We start from the raw sequence: 19722 nt of genomic DNA, 5'->3' as shown, positions 1-19722 counted from the left end.
ACAACAGGCAAACTAATCTATGTTTTTTTAAAAAAAGAGTCTGGTTGGGGATGGATGGAGTGGGACGGTAGCAGGAAAGGGAAGGGCCACGAGGGATCTATCTAGGGTGATGGGAATGTTCCAGATCTTAATAGCAATGTGGATAACGTGCATGAGTGCATTTGCCAATACTCCTTGAACTAAAACAGTTACGACCTGTGTATTTTGCTGTATATGTCTCAATAAAAATATGAGGCAAAGATATTACAAGCTTCCAATTTCTATAAGGCAGAGTAAAGACCTTCTTGGATCCCCTCTTCTCCCAAAAACAACTAACAACTGGGAGAATAGCAAATAGCAAAATAACCTGTAACTCCATGAAAGAAGGTAACATCGGTAGCAGTGATACACAGATAGAGAGCAGAGGGAGGAATGACAAGCGACTGACCAGAGAGGATAGGAATCTGAGCCCAGCAGGTGGGGGTGAAGAGTGGGGTTTTGGTTGATTGGCAGGGGTCAAGTTCACATGCCTGCGGGAAGTGGGGATAGGATGCTGGAGCAGGACTAATTGAGAGCCTAGGAAGAAGGGTTTGCCACATACTCCCCGTGACTTCCCTAGGACACCATCATAGGAACCCACAAACTCCTCCTTTTATTTTCTGCAATCCTGAACCCTTCTCAAGATTTAGGGTCTGGGAAATCCAAAGCCAGGAAGATCTGCAGTCTGCTTGACTGCAGAGAGGAAGCAAAAGAGGAAATTTCAGATAGGGGAAGAAAAGCCCAGGTAAATATTGGCAGATATCCTTTTGCTACTTACACAAGCACGTGCATGCTCTGTTTGCTAATTTTATACCTTGTGTTGTATTTCTTCTGTACGTGAATCTGTGAAGGAGTGCAGGCACGATTATTCCCCATTTAACCAATGAGGGAAACTGAGGCACAGAGGATAACGTGACCCATCCAAGGTCACATGACATGCTACTGTCTACTCAGAACAAGGGCCCTGGTCCCTTGGCTCCAAAATGAGTATTCTTCTGTGATTCAGTGATGACAGTGTTCTGCTCTTCAGAAATATGGGGAGAAGGAGAGAATATACTGTGATTTCCTTTCTGTACAATTCTAGAAAACATAAACTAATCCATAGAGACAGTCAGCAGCTCAGTGGTTGCCTGGGGACAGAGGGCAGAGCAAAGTGAGAAGCAGAGATTACAAAGAGATGAGAGATTTTAGTGGGTAATGGATATGCTCACTGTTTGATTGTGATGATTTCACTGTGCTTACATATGTCAAAACATCAGATTTTACACTTTCAACGAGAAACACTTTGTTGTGTTGATTACCCCTTAATAAAGCCCTTAACAAAAATACAAGTAGAAATGATTCATTTGCTGGGAGGCCCTTCAATGATCATTTCCACTTTTTAAATCTCAATGAAACATCCACAAATATGCTAGACATATGGAATAATATAGACCCTGCCTTCCTGGGATACACTTTAAGAAGGGGATTTCCAAGGAAGGAACCAAGCGATTAAACATTTACTGAGTATCCGTTATGAACTGCTTGTTCAAGTCCCCTCAAATTAATATGTTGAAACTATGACCCCTAAGGGCACTGGGTTAGGAGGTGGGACCATTGGGAGGTGATTAGGTAAAGATGAAGTCATGAGGGTGGAGTCCCCATGAGAGGATTCGCTTTCTTAGGAGAAGGGAAAGAGCCTAGAGACCGCTCCCTCCCTAGGCCATGGGGACACAGAGAGAAGGCAACTGTCTACTGGGTCTGCCAGCGCCTTGATCTTGGACTTCCGAGCCTCCTGAATTATGAGAAACACAAATCTGTTGTTTAAGCCATCTAGTCAATGAGATTTTTGCTATAGCAGCCCCAACTGACTAAGACAATATCTAACATACTATCTTTTAGTTTTTTTGTGTAGCGTCTGCCTGCAATGTGGGAGACCCGGGTTTGATCCCTGGGTCGGGAAGATCCCCTGGAGAAGGAAATGGCAACCCACTCCAGTATTCTTGCCTGGAAAATTCCATGGATGGAGGAGCCTGGTGGGCTACAGTCCCTGGGGTCTCAGAGTCGGACACGACTGAGTGACTTCACTTTTAAGTCCTTGTTGGTTATCCATTTTAAATATAGCAATGTGTACATCTAACATATTATCTTTAAAAATCTTCACTAAACCCCATGCATGCCTATTACCATCATATCCACCTTATTGGTAAGAAATTCTCAGGCAGTAAGAGTTGGGATTTGGGGGAGCCAATAACTAACACCCCCTTTTCCCACTCAGTTCCTGAGTGCTGAACTCTTTGACTGACTCAGGAGTCAGACACACAATGACGAAAATGTCAACTTCATTACTGATAAAAGCCGGTTTGGGAGGCTTGACTGAGAAATGCTGCTAAATGGTTGAGCTAACAGGTTCTTCTGATCCTAACTGGCACATTCCAGGCTTTCCCTCAGGCCTCACTAAACTTAGAAAAAGAGTAGGGAGTTTGGCGACAGGCCACTTAGGACGTTGCTGCTTACATGGTAGGACTGAGTCAAGTTGGGAAGAGAGGCCACAAGTATAACTTTGGGGGAATCTCTTCACATGAAAAGGCAAGGAATCAGAGATTAACATTTCCCCCCAAAATCAGGTGGAGTTCAGACACAGGTCCACAGACCAAAGCAATTACTGCATCAGTGGGCTTAATCATTCTGAGAGATGTGGGAGAAGTCATTTCTGTGCACTGAGTCCTACGTTAAACGGACTAAGGGGCATTTGATTTAAAGAAAGGCAGGAATGGACTTCCACGTTGGTCCAGTGGTTAAGAATCTTCCTGCCAATGCAGGGGACACTGCTTTGATCCCTGTCCACACTACATGGGCAACTGAAGCCGTGTGCCACAGTTATTGAGGCCTGCGCTCTACAGACCACACTCTGCAACAAGAAAAGCCACCACAACGAGAAGCTTGAGCTCCCCAACTAGAGAGTAGCCCCCACTTGCCGCCCCTGGAGAAAGCCCTAGAGCAGCAACGAACACCCAGTGCAGCCAAAAAGAATTAAATTGAAAAAAAAGAAATCCAGGGGTAAACTTTCTGGTAATGGTATAACTTTCCATATTCTTTCATTCATTTAAATACTTTCTCTGCACCTACTCTGTAGGCCTTCGAGCCCATGACCAGACAGGCTAGGATAAACGTCCTGGGCTCTCTGCTTGGGAGTGATCAGCCACTGCCTCCAGTTTCCTTTTCAGTGTATCTTCCATTGATCGATTTTGTGCATCCTTTTAAAAACAAATAGGATTACTACTTGGGACTCCTATAGATGTATCCATACCCTTTCCTGCCCCTTGCCTTTACTTATGTTATTCCTTTTGCCTGGAATCCAATTCAATAAAACATAAAATTTTGAGCATCTGCTGTGTTAGTACTGTGGGAGTCGGGGTACAAAGAGAAAAACTATCTGGCTACTGGATATTGTAAACCTTGGCCCTTAAATGTCTAAATCCTATTTAGCCTTTAAGGTCTACTTCCTCCATGAAGGTGTCCCAGGTTTCCCTACCTGCCCTGCTCTCTGATCTTTGCCTCCTTGGAGGTAATTTGAATTGTAGCTTTGAATGGTGCATCTACCTGCTGATCAAATTGCCAACATCCGTTGGATCAAAGAAAAAGCAACAGCATTCTAGAAAAACATCTACTCCTGCTTCATTGACTATGCTAAAGTCTTTGTGTGGATCACAACAAACTGTGGAAAATTCTGAAAGAGATGGGAATACCAGACCACCTGACCTGCCTCCTGAGACATCTGTGTGCAGGTCAAGAAGCAACAGTTAGACCCAGACATGGAACAATGGACTGGTTCCAAATTGGGAAAGGAGTACGTCAAGGCTGTATATTGTCACCCTGCTTATGTAACTTATATGCAGAGTACATCATGATAAATGCTGGGCTGGATAAAGCACAAGCTGGAATCCAGATTTCAGGGAGGAATATCAATAGCCTCAGATACGCAGATGACACCACCCTTGTGGCAGAAAGTGAAGAGGAACTAAAGAGCCTCCTGATGAAAGTGAAAGAGGAGAGTGAAAAAACTGGCTTAAAACTCAACATTGAAAAAACTAAGATCATGGCATCTGCTCCCATCACTTCATGCCAAATAGATGGGGAAACAATGGAAACAGACTTTATTTTCTTGGGCTCCAAAAATCACTGCAGATGGTGACTGCAGCCATGAAAGTAAAAGATGCTTGCTCCTTGGAAGAAAAGCAATGACCAACCTAGAGAGCATATTAAAAAGCAGAGACATTGCTTTGGCAACAAGGCCCATATAGTCAAAGCTATGGTTTTTCCAGTAGTCATGTATGGATGTGAGAGTTGGACCATAAAGAAAACTGAGCACCAAAGAATTGACGCTTTTGAATTGTGGTGTTGGAGAAGACTCTTGAGAGTCCCTTGGACTGCAAGGAGATCCAACCAGTCCATCCTAAAGGAAATCAGTCCTGAATATTCATTGGAAGGACTGATGCTGAAGTTGAAGCTCCAATACTTTGGCCACCTGATGGGAAGAACTGACTCATTAGAAAAGACCCTGATACTGGCAAAGATTGAAGGTAGGAGAAGAAGGGGATATCAGAGGATGAGACGGTTGGATGGCATCACTGACTTGATGGACATGAGTTTGAGCTAGCTCCAGGAATTGGTGATAGACAGGGAGGCCTGGCATGCTACAGTCCATGGAGGATGCTTACTCCTTGGAAGGAAAGTTATGACCAAACTAGATAGCATATTCAAAAGCAGAGACATTACTTTGCCAACAAAGGTCCATCTGGTCAAGGCTATGGTTTTTCCTGTGGTCATGTATGTATGTGAGAGTTGGACTGTGAAGAAGGCTGAGTGCCGAAGAATTGATGCTTTTGAACTGTGGTGTTGGAGAAGACTCTTGAGAGTCCCTTGGACTGCAAGGAGATCCAACCAGTCCATTCTGAAGGAGATCAGCCCTGGGATTTCTTTGGAAGGAATGATGCTGAAGCTGAAACTCCAGTACTTTGGCCACCTCATGCAAAGAGTTGACTCATTGGAAAAGACTCTGATGCTGGGAGGGATTGGGGACAGGAGGAGAAGGGGACAACAGAGGATGAGATGGCTGGATGGCATCACTGACTCGATGGACATGAGTCTGAGTGAACTCTGGGAGTTTGTGATGGACAGGGAGGCCTGGCATGCTGTGATTCATGGGGTCGCAAAGGGTCGGACACGACTGAGTGACTGAACTGAACTGAGCGACTGAACTGAGCTGAACCTGCTGATTGGTGACTTTTCAGCCACACTGACCTTACAATGGAAACACTCCTAATTCCATGACTCATCTCCATAGCAGAGTCACCGGAGTTGGTCTTTCATTCGCTTGTCCCCAAATGTGGCTGCCTAGCATACAATGGGCAGCAAAGAACATAATCAATGGATGGCAAAGGCTACTAGTGATTGGCCTGCCCCTGCATCTTGAGTGGCTCACCTTTGCTTTGCTTATCCCTGCCCCTCCTTCTTCACCTGGCCGTTGCCGTGACTCTCAGGTCTCTACCTTCCCCTCGCATCTTCTCACTGCAGACTCTGCACTTCCAGCCTGAATGAGCCCAGCCACAGATGTCCTTGCCACCCCCAGAGACCAGGACCTCAGCCTTTGCCCTCCACCCTCTCATCCCATCTCACAGTCCAAGTCATTCCCAGGAAGCCAGAGTCGCTCTGTCCTGGGCCCAGAGCCAGATTACATTTCAGTGCAAGTCTGGGGACTCCTTTGGGTTTTTCCAAGTTTAAACTTCCCCATGTCTCATCAGGTCAGGGAATATGATCAGATTTTCTTCCTACTGCCTATTACAGGAGCAGGGAGCAAGGGAGGCCCCCTGTATTACAAAGGAAATTTTGGTTTACAACATAGATTCACCTCAAACCAGCATGAATAAAAGAGAAACTTGGCCAGAGTAGGGGGCATCCTATGGAATTTAGACAGGGATGCCACCCATCTGGCACCAGAAACAGTGAGCAGAGCTTTAATGAACCTGGGAGCCCTGTCCCTCCTCCTCTCTGTTTCTCTCTGTGCACCTGTCACACCCTATTCTCTTCTTGTAGACTGTCTTTCTCTGTTTCCAGTTCACATGGTAAAAAACGGCTGGCAGCTCCCATGTTTACATAGCAGTCCTAACACAAAGACACAGAGAGGAGACCATTCTGTCTTTCAGATTTAGGTCAAAAAACTCCCAGGCTGACTGGCCCAACTTGATTTGGATATGCTCCCTTGGGTCAAGGAGGCAAGCTCACTTTATCAGAACACAGCTTCAGCTGTGACTGTGTGGAAGCAGGAAGGGAAGGGGAAATTTCTAGAGAAGAGAGTACTAGAGGCACAATCCAAAAAGTGTCCCCCAGAACCTTCCATGGAGCATGTTTTGACAAGCTCTCCTTCTGGGAATCTAGTCCTCCTGGTTCTGCATTCAGCCACCTGGACACTGGTGCTGGTAAAATGCTTACTTATGGGCACATCTTCTGCCCCACTTGGTACCTTCTCCTTAAGCTCCTGGAGGGCAGGGACAGGCTTAGAGTTCTTCGTTTTCTGCACTGCTTATCCAGTGCCTGCATTTGGTAAATGCACTAAGTAGCTGTTGAGAGAATACTTACACGTACCAAGAATTGTTCTGAGCCCTCTACACTTTAACTCATTTAATCCTTGGAATAATCCTACAAGGTACAAACATTTGAGGAGACTTAAGGGGTAAATTGCATGTCCAATATGACATAGTTGGTGGCTGAGCCAGGATTCAAACCCAGACAGAGTGACACTCAGGTTTGGGATCCTAACCAGCAGATGCTACCAACTTCTCCACGAGGGCTTGGTGTGTTTCTGCCTCGCTTGATTTTTCAAGAGAGCCACATCTGCATACACACAGGCAGCAGTGACCCTGGATAAGGTGGGGGACAAGAAGTCAGGAATTTCTTGGCGGTCCCTTCTTAAGTAGAATTAGCTATTCTCTTTTATGCCCATGTTTCACCTGTACACAGGTAGCACCTGTAACTCTTTCCCATTCTGATCTGTTTATGTGTCTATTTCACATATGTGACCATTGGGGGCCATTCTTAATATTCATTTAATATTCTTTATATTGAGAATTAATAATCTTAATATTATTAAGATATTAAAAATATAAAAGTATAATATTCAGTTAATATATGTTTCAATAAAAATATACTAGGAAATGAGTTGTAAGCTGTATACGTAGGAAAAAAATACAATAAAAACTGCCTGTCTCTTATTCTCTTCCTCTCTGCCCCAGTTCCCTTTCCACAGAGAAAACCACCAGCAACTCAACTCTGACTTGTTTATCTGGTGATTTCCCCTACATTTCTAACTCAAAAAACATGCTGCTCACTCTTGATTCATCCATTTCAGATGTTAGCTGTAGACTTCCCATGATGATAACGAGGATTCTAAACTCATATACTTTCTCACTTCGTCTAGGTCTTCCCAATTTCTGGTTAACAATGCTTTTACTATTATGATTCTATAAATATTGTTTATTTTAAGCCAATTAATATATTAAATTACATATGCTTTCTTGCACGATCCCTCCCCGCCTCCGGATTAATAATTGCCTTTAATTTTCATCTGTTCAGTGTTCCATCAACACCTGATTAAGTCTTCCTACATGCTTCCACAGCTGTAAAACACTGCCCAGTGGCACTTCCACGTTGTGGAGCCTGTCAGACAATCCACCACCCCAGATGTGTCTCCTGGAGTCCTCTGACTCTTTACTAGGATCACTGACCGTCTCAAGTCTACCATTGAGATACTATAGCCCTTTCACTCGCTGACTTCCTGCGAACTCCTATTTTTAAAAAATGTATTTATTTATTTGGCCATGCCGGGTCCTAGTTGTGGCACTCAAGACCTTTGATCTCAGTTGTGGCAGGTGGGATCTTTAGTTGCGGTGAGTGAACTCCTAGTTGCGGCATGTGAGGTCTAGTTCCCTGAGCGGGGATCAAACCCTGGGCCCCCTGCATTGGGAGGGAAGAGTTTTAGCCACCAGACCACCAGGGAAGTCCCCTGGGAATTCCTTCTGCCTCTCTCTTGTCTTGTAATTCCTGTCTCCCACCCCATCTTCTTTCTTGTTCTTATTTCCTTGTTCTTATTTCCACAGGGCACACTTTCCAGTGGTAGCTTTCTAAGAAAGGGTACATGGAAGATAAGTTTTTGGAAACTTTTTTGACTAAAACTTTCCTCTCTGCTCACCTTTGATTTGAGTGGTATAGAATTCCAGGTGGAAAACAGTTCCCACTTAGTACTTTAGAGGCGCTACTCTGTCTTCTGTTTTCAACATTGATGTTGAAAAGACAGATTATTCAGACTTCTGGGCGTTATTTGTGGTCTGTTCCTCATCCCCCATCACTCTGGTTTCCCAGGTGGTGGAATCTTGTTTTGTTTGTTTCAGGGTTCTGAATTTAAACGACAGGGGGCTTGATGTGGGGCTTTATCCATGCCTATGAGCACTTAATAGGCCTTGCCATTTGGACATGACTCAGAGACTAAGCAACAAGAACAATATGCTTCACTTGGGTGGCATTCGTGGTGAAGAATCCACCTGGTAGTGCAGAAGAAAAGATACGAGTTCCATCTCTGAGTCAGGAAGATTCCCTGGAGGAGGAAACGGCAACCCACTCCAGTATTCTTGCCCGGAGAATTCCTTGGACAGAGGAACCTGGCGGGCTACAGTCTATGGGGTCACAAAGAGACGGACACGACTGAAGTGACTTGGCACGCACACACACTTCACTTTGGGGATGGTGTGCTTGTATCATTGCTTTGACAATATCTTTCCTATTGTTTCCTGTTTTTTTCTGGCACTCCTATTAGTTAGAAATGAGACTGCTAGGCTTTATCTTCTATTAGTCTTATTCTTTTTTTGATCTAGTTCCCTGACCAGGGATCAAACCCGAGCCCCCTGCCTTGGGAGTGAGGAGTCTTAGCCACTGGACCACCAGGGAAGTCCCTGTTCTTACTTCACGATGCAACATTTTCTCCTACTTCTCTGAGTATATTAACAATGGGTCTTATTTTTTTCTTCTCTTCCCTATGTTGTTTCTGCTTCTCCTTGGTCCCATGATATTATTCGTTTTAGTCTCTTTCTTTCACATTTGACACTTTGCTCTACGGTCTGGTGATCCCTGGCTTTCACTCACATTTAAGAGCAAAACACGAACTGCGTGACTCAAAGCTCTATGTGCTTGAATGGGGCTTTTTCTGTGGGGAACTCCACAAGCTGATGTCTCTAAGTCTCCTCTCTGGAGTGGTTTGAACTCTCCACTGGAAAGAGAGTCCCCTGGGGCTGGGGCAGAAAGGAATAGATGGCTTCTGGGTCATCAGAGCAGAGGAGGCCTGGGACCTGTTTCCCACGGGTGTCCCCAGGGAGGGAGCAAGACCCTGACAGGCTTGGCTGGGAGGGCAAGGGGGCCACAGATAGTACTTCCAAAGGTTGCTGGTCAGGAAGAGAAGTTACAAAGCATGGGTCTGACTGTGGATGGGGACCATGGCTGTCTGAGTCAAAACCTGGGCCGTCAGAGGAACAATGCCCTGAGAGGGCCACTCATTCCCACTACCTGAAGCCTTGGTGTTGTATGAAGCCTCATCACCCTGGTACCATTCCATGGAGAGGTACCTTGGGTAGGTTTGACCTCTTGTGTTGTTTTTGCCCCTCTAGCACTCTGTAGAATGGGTGCTCAGATATGTTGGTGGTGGTGGTTTAGTCGCTAAGTCATGTCTGACTCTTTGCCAACCCATGGACTGGAACCCCATAGGCTCCTCTGTCTCTGGGATTTCCCCAGCAAGAATACTGGAGTGGATTGCCATTTCCTTCTCTGGGGGATCTTCCTGCCCAGGGATCGAAACCCAGGTCTCCTGCATTGCAGGCAAATTCTTTACCATCTGAGCCACCAGGGAAGCCCACCACATAATAATGACATAAAGTAAATTGTCAGGCCCCAAATTCAGGAGCTCTGCATAGGCTTCTGTTAGCCCCCTGGCTTTCCTCAGCCTGCATGTTGTAAGTCTAGCCTGAATCCAGCACTGGAGGAGGCTAAAGAATGATTCTATCCTGTCCCACCCTACTCATACATTACCAAGGGATCACCGACCCTCCAATGGGAATGTCAGGTCAATGCAGCTGAAACTGCTACGTATTTGGAGAGAATTTCAGTCCTTCAGCTTAGGAATCACACGTGTGTGTACACGTGTACACGTACATGCACATATGACCGGGTTCCTACCTCAAGTGATCAGGGGAGAGACAAGGAAGGTCATTTCCAGCCTGACTCCTGCCCACAGCTCTCCAGACAGAGCTTTGGTGTCTCTGGAGATATAATCACGGTCCCAAACAGGTGTCAGGGACAGCTGGGGGCCAAATCGACTTCTTAGAGTCTGATGATTCCAGAAAGGCAGGGTGGAGAAGAGAGACAGTGATGGCAGGACACAGAGGCACACAGGAGGGTGGCGATGGGGACTAGACGCCCTCCTGAGCACTGGTGAGAAACAGTGCTCCCTCCCTCCCCTCCGCCGCCTCCCTGAGAGCCCCGGCGCTGAGGCAACGTGTCACCATATTTTCAGTAATTCTGCTAAGTTGAGTCTCGGGAAAGTGAAAGACAAATCTCCAGAGGTTTGTGTGTTTGATTCACACCTAACATGGCAGCTGTCTGCTGCCAGGGGAAATACTGCCGAGCAGGCTTCCAGCAGCAGCCAGAGACTGAGCCTTCAATTTTATAGCCATTTTGCGTCTTGTTGTTTGGGCCTTGGGGAAGAGGGCCAATGGTGCGATGCCAACCCTCCTTGCTAGGAATGACTCAGGCACTAGTACTTTGGGAGAACAGAAGTCTGGCCCAGGGAGAGCACTTAAGAAGAAGGGGCAGCAGCCTCTTCATCACAGCCACAGGTGAGATGCTGCTCTCTTAGTAGATGAAGCAGGCACATTCTAATAATACTCTGGGCTCGTCTCAAAGGGTCTTAACCAGAGAGCTTCATTAAAATCTCATGAGAGCCTCATGAAATATACAAGACACTCCAGGCTCTGTATTTCAGAGAGAGAAACTGAGTCCTGAATGGCTGGCCCGGTGGTCCATGAATAACCAGTATCAAAAAGGACCAGAAATTCATCTCACTTTCACTGCCTCTCTCGTTCTCTCTCCATTCTCTTTGACTAAATTACCCATTTTTAAAGATTTATTACTAAACCTCTAAGTATATACACACAATCTGATGAGCAAAAACCAAGAAGAAAAAATCCAGTTCGCAATTCGCATGTCTTTGAGGATGACCTTTCTTATCAAAAAGCAGTTTTTTTCAGTTTATAAGATGTTTTCTCTCGGAAATGGTGAGCTTCCCTGGTATATTTAATATTGGCTTATAGATCGTTGCTTGCCAAGAAAAGTGTGAATGAAGGGGGCAATGAAAACTTCAGGCTGAAATACCCAGTTGTCAGGGCTTCCCAGATGGCGCTAGTGGTAAAGAAACCAACTGCCAAAGCAGGAGACATAAGTGACATGGGTTTGATCCCTGGGTGGGGAAGATCCCCTGGAGGAGGGCATGGCAACTCACTCCAGTATTCTTGCCTGGAGAATCCCATGAATAGAGGAGCCTGACGGGCTACAGTCCATAGGGTTGCACAGACTTGGACATGGCTGAAGTGACTTAGCACACACGTTCGCACCCAGTTGTCAGTTTGTGCTGAAAAGCAGTTGGAGATTAACAATGATTGCTGAAATTAGGGTGTAAGCCAATGAGTATACAGAATTGATTCACAAAGATTCAAATCCCATGCAGCTTTGGGGACCATATATGTTTTATGAAAGGGAGCCCTGCCCGTAGCAGTGTAAACCCAGAGGCACAGAACCCCAGAGAAGCTTTATGGAGGCCTCCTGGGCTAAGGCTTAGTGGGGTGGAGTGATCTGCCTTGACAAAGAAGAAACCAGAGACCCCTGCCAAATGGCCTCACAGAGTGTGGCTACCTGGGAGACTGGGACCACTGCATTCCTGGAGTATCAAGAGAGATGTAGGTGATTAGGTAAAGAGCTGGTGAACCTAAATCCAAATGGAGCTTACTGTCCCTCTCTCATCATGGATCATGGCTGAGATTTGGCAGCAGACCCCTCTTCTGTGTCCAAAAGTTGCCTTATTTTCAACCCCCTTGGGAGACAGTGTGTGCTCCTGAGAATATAGCAGACTATGTTCAAATCTGGGCTCAGCCGTGTCCCAGGCAAAATTTCTAATCTCTAAGCCTTAAGAGACTTCATCCTAAAATGGAGAGCATTTAAGTAGCTACCTTGCAAAGAGGTAGTAAGCCTAAGAGATGATGTCTGTAAAGGATTTGTGTATAATAGGCATTCCAAATTAGTAGCTATTATTTTTTATTGGAAGAGAGGCTGGAATCTCATCAAGGGGAAAGAGGAAGGCTGCCATCAGCCAAAATGGCTTTGGAGGTGGGGGCAGGCCGACTGCAATAAAAAGTAGACAGATAGTCAGCCCTAAGCTCAGGTCTGCACACTCAGCAGCAACTTGACCAATGCCAGAAGCTGCCAGCATCTACCCAGCACAGCTTGGAACTTTGCATCAGAAGCAGCAGGGTGCCAATTAGGTACCCTCATCTGGGACTCTGAGTCAGGAACTGGTGATGCAAAGAAATGGGGTGGTGAGACTTCGCTTTGGGGTTAGTGGTGGCGGTGGCATCCGGTTTCCAGGGGCAGCAGAGCCAGCAGGGGCGTCTGGGGAGTTCCAGTGCTGGCTGTGAGCAGGCTGAGATGTCTAGCCCTCAGCCGTGGCACCTGCTGGATCCCCATCAGCGTGGTTTTGTGGAGGGACTTTTGACCGCTCAACCTCCCTTTGTTCTTGTCTGTGTTCTGAGACTTCCTGAAAATTCTGTGGGTTACCCCACACTCCCTCTAATGATGATTTTTTTTCCTCTTTAAGTCAGAGACAGTCCATTTCCATCCTTAGCTATGGAAACTTGACCAGGACATCTTTCCAACTGCCTTAAAGTGGTTCCCTCTTTGCTTTCTACTTCTTTATTGCATTCATCACGGCTCGTCATCATTTTACTGATTGGTGCTGGCTCATCATCTCTTTTCCTCCTCCAGATGTAAGTTGCCTGAGGGCTTCCTCTGCCGTACCCTGGGGCCCGTCCACTGCCAGGCTCCTGGAAGCTGCTCAGCATAGCATCCTGGTGATGCCCGCAGACGCCAGGGTCAGCCTGCCTGGGTTTGAACTGTGGCACCGCCGGTGTGAGATTTCAGACCTCTGTGTGTCTCAGCTTCCCCGACAGTAAAGCACGGACAATAACAGTTCCTGTGTATACAATTGCTGTGAGGATTAAATGAGGACACATACGAGAAGACGGCCCGGCATACCGTGTTCATGGGTGAACTTAGGAGAAATCCAAGGAACAATACAGCTTTTCAGGGTCTGATGGTCTGTGTCTCATTGCTTTAACCTTCACTGTCAGGGGAGGGCCCTTTCCCTAGGGTTAGGCTGAGAGTTTACCAGGTTGAAATCTGGGGTCTGGAACTAAGGGCTCAGCCTTCAGCATTTTCTCCTCTTCTGAGAGCTTCCTGCTGCCAGCATTTTGTTACACAACCATCCCAAACCTGGGGGCTCAGAGCCTGGGAAGCCAACCTTCTCTGAAACCACCGAGTTATGGATGCCTGTCTCTTTCCCCAGAGGCCTCTCACTGTCTTTCCCCAGCCTGCTGGGACCAGTGGGATGGCCACTGCTTCCAGGAAGAGCTGCTCCGTTTGCAGGGGGGTGGGGTGGTTCCCCAGGCCTTGGATGATCCAGGACTGTCAGGGCAGAACATTTCACCCCAATAGGCTGGATTCTAGCCAACTAAAACATCGCATTCCTGGATGACTGCTTTTCTCCAAAACCCGTGTGTTACTTTTTCCATGGCCTCGGCCTTTCCGGCGCAGAGGGCTGGAGGCCACGTGAGCCATCCATTTCTCGGCGTCTGCTGCCCAAGTCTACTGACGGTGCAAACGAGCCTGGGGCTAGGAGCCCAGACATTTGCTGCTCTATTTTAAGATTCCCAGTTCTGTTTCCCAGAAGTTGTCAATCGGTCAGAGGAAAGAGAAAGCGGGGGTGGGAGAAATGAGACCCAAAGCCACAGGGGCTCATTCCTTCCAACTGGGTGGAAATTCCCATCCTTCACAGAAGTGAAGCTCCGCCCTGCCTTTGCCCCAAAGGGAGTGACTCAGAATTCTTCACTGGTCTTGGTCATGACAAAAAAGGCTTGCTCATTTTAATAACAGAAATGAGGAGAGCACCGCATTATTTGTGTAAATCTTAGACTTCTCAGAGCACAGTCATACACTTCTCCCCCTCCATTTGTTGAGGGACAGACTTTGTAATGCCCTGTTTGCTAGTGAGAAAACAGGCACAGAGAGGTTGGTGACTACTGGCGGTCACACAGCTGGTTAGTCATAGGAACCAGCCACAGAGGTTAGATCTCCTCAGTTTTACACTATGTTCTGCATTCAGTCAGTTAGTCAGTTCAGTCGCTCAGTTGTGTCCGACTCTTTGCGACCCCATGGACTGCAGCTCTCCAGGCCTCCCTGTGCATCACTAACTCCTGGAGTTCACTCAAACTCATGTCCATCGAGTTGGTGATGCCATCCAACCATCTCATCCTCTGTCATCCCCTTCTCCTCCTGCCTTCAATCTTTCCCAGCATCAGGTCAGGGTCTTTTCAAATGAGTCAGTTTACTGCATTCAGTAAGCGACCACTTATTAGCTTTCCCTGCATCACGGCACCTTCCTGTGCTCACCGGCATCCCTGAGATCCAGGACGAAGCCTGGGGGCTGGTTTGTGGTAATTCCTGGGACTTCCTATTTTTCTTATGGCTTATTGCTTCTCAACCTCAACCTCACAGGAGAGGCTGTTCGTTCATGCACGTGAGTGCGCCTACTGTGTACAGCCACCCTGCTTTTGCAGGTTCACAACTGGTGGAGAAGTTGCTAAATGCAAAATTACAATAAAATGCAGTAAGTGTAAGTATTAGTTGCCTAGTCGTGCCCGACTGTTTGCGACCCCATGGACTGCAGCCTACCAGGCCCTTTTGTCCATGAGATTTTCCAGGCAAGGATACTGGAGTGGGTTGCCATTTCCTTCTCCAGGGGATCTTCTCAACCCAGGGATTGAACCTAGGTCTCCTGCACTGCAGGCAAATTCTTTACCGACTGAGCTACAAGGGAAGGGCAAATACAGAATGTTATCAGAACACAATGAAAGGGGTAATTCACTTTGTTGGGGACAATGAGGAAAAAAATGACAGGTGAGGTAGCTTTTCCACTCAACTTAAAAAAAAAAATTAAAGAACAGTTGATTTAGAGTTGTTGTGTTAATTTCAGGCATACAGCAAAGTGATTCAGTTATACATATACACGTATCTGGTTTTTTTCAGATTTTTTTCCATTATAGGTTATTACAAGATACTGACTATAGTTTCCTGTGCTATACATTAGGTCCTCATCACCCAACTGTTAATTGGGAAAATTTTCAAGCATATAGAGGAGTTGAAGATGATTATAACCACCATCTAGGTTCAATCATTGTTAGCATTTGTCATATTTTTTGTCTCTCTCTTGATAGACAGATGGATATAGATACCTGGATAAATACATATTTAGGTGGGCTGCCGTCTATGGGGTCGCACAGAGTCGGACACGACTGAAGCGACTTAGCAGCAGCAGCAGATGGCACTAGTGGTAAAGAACCCGCCTGCCAATGCAGGAGACATAAGAGATATGGGTTTGATCCCTGGGTCAGGAAGATCCCCTGGAGAAGGGCATGGCAACCCGCTCCAGTGTTCTTGCCTGGAGAATCCCATGGACAGAGGAGCCTGTCCATGAGCTATAGTCCATGAGGTCACAAAGCGTTGGACACGACTGAAGAGATTTAGCATGCTGCCCACAGGTGGGCATGTAGATAAATCATGTCAAAGTTGATGAGGGATGTCATGATGCTCACTCCTAAACATTCATGTGTCTTTGAAGAATAAGGGCATTTGGAGAGGCGAACTTTGAGTTGGGTCTTGTTGGATGAATAGGAGTTCATCAGACAAAAGGAGAAGGTCATTCCAGGCAATGGCAAATGGGTGAAAGGTGAGGAGCATTTGGGGGGAAAGGTTATGGAATGTGACCAGAGCTGAAGTGGTTGGGGAGCAGGTAGAAGAGGAGGCTGGAGCAACTGATTTGAACCGACTGTGGAGAAAGGGGAATGTCCCACTAAGGATTTCATCGTGGGGCCCCGGGGAGGGGGCAGGTGGGGGTGGGAGATACTGGAGGTTTTAAAAGGGTGAGGACATGCTCTAATTTTTTTTTTTTTTTAAATCTTGTACCAGAGTAGGCAGGATGGGTAGGATGTGAGAAGATGGTTTAGGATGCAGGAAGGTGGACAGTGGCTGTGAGGATGGAAAGGGGAGAGTCCAGAGATCAGATAATAGTAGACAGGGACTCAGAGGCTGACTGGAAACAGGAAGGGCACTTCTCTGGTTGTCCAGTGGGTAAGACTCTGCCTTTCAATTCGGGGGGTGGGGTGGGGACAGGCTCAATTCCGGGTTGGGGAGCTAACATCCCACATGCCTCCTGGACAAAAAACCCCCTAGAATATAAACAACAGAAGCAATACTGTAATGATTTCAAGAAAGACTTAAAATGGCCTGTATTTAAAAAAATTTTTTTTTAAAGAAAGAAGGGTGAAAGTGAGAGATCATTGGTGGTGAGTGAGATTTTTCTCAAGACCAGCTGAACAGATGTTTTCCTGCCATTCATCAAGTCACATCTGCACACATAATGGTGTACGTACTGAACGAGTTTTGGACAAGTATGAAGACCTAGTATGCAGGTGGAAATATGGATTTTGAATGCTAGAAAGGGCCAGAGAGATGGGTTTGGGTCCAGGGGTGCAGCAGCATATAGACAGTGGTTGAAGCAAAACAACTTAACTCTGGTAGAGGCTAAAGTACAAGCAGAGAGGCTGGCCAGGGCACAAGCTTGGGCAGCACCTCTATGGAAGGACAGACGGAAGACAAGAGGGACAGCTACGGAGGTGGGAGACCAGCCAGAGAGGGGCCTGTCCACCTCGTAGGTTCCCAGTGAGCATTAAATGAGCTCATGTGTGTGAGATTCCAAACTCCAGGCTAGGACAGGTAGTTTCTGGGTAAGTGAAAGTACCATCCTTAGAGTGGAGGAAGGTTCTATCTAGGTGACACGTGTGACTCCAGGGTCAATAGGTGCCAGGATTGACCAGGCTGGTCCTAACTTGTGCCTTGGAAGTTGAAAGCTGTGTTCCTGTTGCCAAGAAGGGAAGACCAGATTGAACTAAGAGAAGGAAGGTAAACCTTCATTATGAGGATCCTCTTGAAGCTGGGGATGTGAACATCTGGAAAGCAGGGAAAGAGCTTTCTGCAGCTCTGGAAGGGGCAAGGATGGGGCCGTCTATGCAGTGAGTGGCAGCATTGCTGCATGGATGCTGGAGTCAGAGGTGTGCGTGCTAAGTCACCTCAGCGGTGTTCGACTCTGTGACCTTATAGACTGCAGCCCGTCAGGATCAGGAGATTCTCCAGGCAAGAATACTGGAGTGAGGTGCCATGACCTCCTCCAAGGGATCTTCCTGACCCAGGGATCGAACCCGTGTCTCTTATGTCTCCTGCATTAGCAGGTGGGTTCTTTACCACTAGCATGACCTGGGGAGCCCTGGAGTCAGATGTTCAGTTCAGTTCAGTCGCTCAGTCATGTCCGACTCTTTGCCACCCCATGAACCGCAGCACGCCAGGCTTCCCTGTCCATCACCAATTCCCGGAGTTTACCCAGATTCATGTCCATTGAGTCAGTGACCCAGTATCAAATCATGGCTCTGCCCTCCTCCTCTCTTCAGTTAGCCTCTCTATGTCTTGGTTGCCCCATCTGTAAAACAACGACAGCAAGCCTACCTTCTGCACAGGTTAGCACAAGGGTGAGATGAGAAGAACCATAAATGTAGGGCACAGAGGTGCTCGATTCACGTTAGTGATTGTCATCACCATCGCTGCGGCTGGGGGCTTCCGGAAGCCTGGGGCTTCGCTCCAGCAGGTTTTCCTGTGGCCCACACTGAAACAGTCCAGCCAGAGGGCGAGTGGAGGCAGAGTGGCTCTCTGGGGCTGGTCACACAGCTCAGCGCGTGTCTCCCCTGCTCAGATGTGGCCGGCCCATTAGGCAGAGCTCATTTTTTTCTCTGCCAAACATCATGCACCACCCCCTGCTGCGCTCTTCCCTCTGTCCACCTGGGCCTGTTTCTAGGACATCTGCTATGGCAGGGGCTGACGGCCGGGGAGCTTGTGGAAGGACCACCTGTTCCCTCGGCTCCCCCCTCCCTCCCTCCCACCCTGCCGCTGCCGGCCCCAGTCTCCAGCGGCTCACACAGCCCGCCACGTTCCTCCCTCCGTGCATGGGGGCCGCAGGCACAGTGTAAGAGGCACGTTTCCTCCCAACTTGTTACAGTGCTCACAGCCGGTGTTGATGATTTGTCAAGCCTCCCACTTGGCTACAAGATTGCTTTTCCTCTGAGCTCCTGTATCAGCCCTCCCCGCCCCACCCCACCCCCACTCTCCCTATGGAAATGGGGTTCGGGGACAGTGACTCAAAGGAAGGCAGGTTCCCTGACTCCCAGGAGATGGCAACCCCCCGCTGTAGCTCTGACCTGACTTCTCTGCACGTGCCTGAGACATTCACATGCCAGGGCTTGCTGGGTGAGCGGTCCTTGTGCATGTCTGTGGCCTGCGTGCTGTGCTTGGTGGCTCAGTCATGTCCGACTCTTTGCGACCCCATGGACTGTAGCCTGCCAGCCTCCTCTATCCATGGGGATTCTCCAAGCAAGAATACCGGAGGCAGTTCTCCTCCAGGGGAGCTTTCCAACCCAGGGATCGAACCCGGTCTCCTGCATGGGAAAACCACTGGGTCCTGGAGAGCTCTGCAAATGGCACGTCCCTCCCGTCAAGAAAAAGTCAGGTGTTAGCCGCGGCTGCAACCAGCTGAAATCTGTTCTTCCTACCAAACCCAGCACCTCCCTAGCACCTGCCTCTCTGGAACACCTAGGAGAGGGGGAAGGGGATGGAGTGTGCAGTGGCTTTCCTCACTGAAGACCTTCAGAGGGATGGCATGACATGGCACGCCTGTGTGTGTTTGGTGCCCTGTTTCCAGCTCAAGCTGGGCTCTGAATCACTGATGTCGGCCAGACATTCCCCAACTTTGGGCTGGTTTTTCTGCACTAGGGGATTCTACAAGCCCCAGAGGGGGTCACATTTGGGAGGCGCATAATAATAAATATCATTGTGTAAGCCAGCCTGTCTATGACCCATTTCCAGAAAGTCCTCTGGTTGAAGTTCAGCCAAGAATGCTTGTGATCCCAAAAGCCTGGGGAGGCTGGGTTGACAGTGGATCTCCGAGACATCCACCAAGTCCAGCGGGGGATGCATTCCTCCCTTCCCCATCCAGCATTTCACGACTATACCTATATTAGGCTGGACACTGCCCTAGGCACAAGTCCAAGGTTCCAGGCCACCCTGAGGTAGTGTCTGAGGGGAGCACCCATGTCTCAAAGGCAGCTTTCCAACCGAGGAGAGCACGCACAGTGTCCCTAGAACCAGGGAGAGTCTGGTGTGCTGAGCTTTCCTGAGAGATGAGGGTGGGTGGGCTGG

The sequence above is a fragment of the Bos javanicus genome, chromosome 16, assembly GCF_032452875.1.
Source record: "Bos javanicus breed banteng chromosome 16, ARS-OSU_banteng_1.0, whole genome shotgun sequence".
Lineage (NCBI taxonomy): Eukaryota > Metazoa > Chordata > Mammalia > Artiodactyla > Bovidae > Bos > Bos javanicus.
The sequence above is the reverse complement of the archived record's forward strand: the minus strand, read 5'-3'. Positions refer to the sequence as shown.